The sequence below is a fragment of the Amphimedon queenslandica genome, unplaced genomic scaffold (genome assembly GCF_000090795.2).
Source record: "Amphimedon queenslandica unplaced genomic scaffold, v1.1 AMPQUscaffold_10022, whole genome shotgun sequence".
In the NCBI taxonomy this organism is placed as follows: domain Eukaryota; kingdom Metazoa; phylum Porifera; class Demospongiae; order Haplosclerida; family Niphatidae; genus Amphimedon; species Amphimedon queenslandica.
In genome coordinates, this window is record NW_003549707.1 from 1 (window position 1) to 1,552 (window position 1,552).

The 1,552-nt window shown below is 28.5% G+C and overlaps 2 long non-coding RNA genes across 2 annotated transcripts; both read left to right on the plus strand.

The window, feature by feature from the left end:
* Positions 1 to 155: 155 nt before the first annotated feature.
* On the plus strand, positions 156 to 366 carry LOC109590435 (uncharacterized). Its single transcript, XR_002189313.1, has 2 exons — positions 156 to 244; positions 292 to 366. It is a non-coding gene; the product is annotated as an uncharacterized LOC109590435 (long non-coding RNA).
* Positions 367 to 500: 134 nt separating this feature from the next.
* Positions 501 to 1,535, plus strand: LOC109590436 (uncharacterized). Its single transcript, XR_002189314.1, has 3 exons — positions 501 to 582; positions 1,002 to 1,036; positions 1,388 to 1,535. It is a non-coding gene; the product is annotated as an uncharacterized LOC109590436 (long non-coding RNA).
* The last annotated feature ends 17 nt before the right edge of the window (positions 1,536 to 1,552 follow it).

Genomic DNA, 1,552 nt, shown 5'->3' on the forward strand with positions numbered 1-1,552 from the left:
TGATGGTGGGGCATATGCTTGTTCATATCAATTTATTACTATTTTAACGTTATCATTTTGTTTAGCGTTTCTCCTACACAAAAAGTTAAAGTGTATATGCTGATAAGGACCTTAGTGTATAGATTGCTTCTTCTGTTATTGTTATTATTATTTCTTGATTTATTTGTTCATTAATTTTTTATAAATGTGTTACTGGCACTAGATTAAAGGTGGATCTGTATTTTAAGTGTGAAAACTGCTTATGGTATTTGTTCATTGATTATTGTTTTATTAGAATTAATTTGTTTAAAGGTCCTACTTGTGCAAATAGAGTATCGAAGAGTAAAAGTAAAAGCGCATTCTCTATCTCAGGATTTAAATAAAGAAGTTGCCTTTTCTGTTAATGGTATAATGGATGCACACGTTTTAACATAATCAATTTAATTTTTTGAATGCACTTGTACAACTAGAGTTACAACTGGTACAAGTCAAATTATCATCTGTTTCTCTCTCTTTTAGTTCAATGAACATCTCATAATCAAGAAACAGTTTGTTCTATGGACATTGCCGTATTTATTAAAAGATTGTGTTAATGGTTGCTGAGTAAGTAATTTTCACATGCCCATGTCTCTGACTGTAAAATGTATTTTGTCATTATGTCTCAAATAAACGCTTGATTTTAGATTCATTAAGGCATCAGATTCAACGAAGGACCATTAATAATATAGCATTGATATTGCCTGAGCACAGATGGCAATAAAGTTACCATTGCAATTACTGGCAATCATTACTTTTGTTATTAATAACCAGACATTGCATGATGTATCTACCTTTCATCTACCATGTATTTAAAATTTTTCATATTGTATGTACTTTTGCTAACACCATTAGTTTTACTTTCATGTATTTAGTTGTATTTTGCAATAAGCTTATTACAACATAAATATTGATAGATAACTACACTAAATATGTATTAAGTTATATTTTTAAAATTATGGTTTATTTTTTTATGTAACTATCAGTTATCCTGAAATGAACGACAGAACTTACATGGTAGGTAAGTGTGTGTGTGAAAACAATTTTTACTGGAGGAGTACTTAACAAGCTGGAATAATGCTATTATGCTAGCTAGCATTATAGCATTATGGGAACTATACAACATGCAAAATAGTTTTTAAATTTGACCTACAATACCTTCATGGCAATTGTTTCATAGCAATGGCAGTTATAAAAAATCAATTTCATTAGTCGCAAGTCCTAATTCTATATAATTCTTTGCTGCATTGATAAGTTTTTAGTTGTCATATCTACACTCCTTGTTCATTTATTTTTGTACTTGCATGTTACAATGTACTACATTAAACCATGTACTACATTAAATGAGCCTTCTTTTTCTCTCAATTTGTAGTAAATTCATGACAAGTACAGTAGTAATAATTCTAAAGTAGGCTGAGGTATTTAATTATTGTAATATATATTTATGAAAATTTTGCACAAAATTTAAATGCAGTATATTCCATGTGTCAAAACTGCTTTTTAAGAACATTATTCTATGAGATTTTAATTCTATATG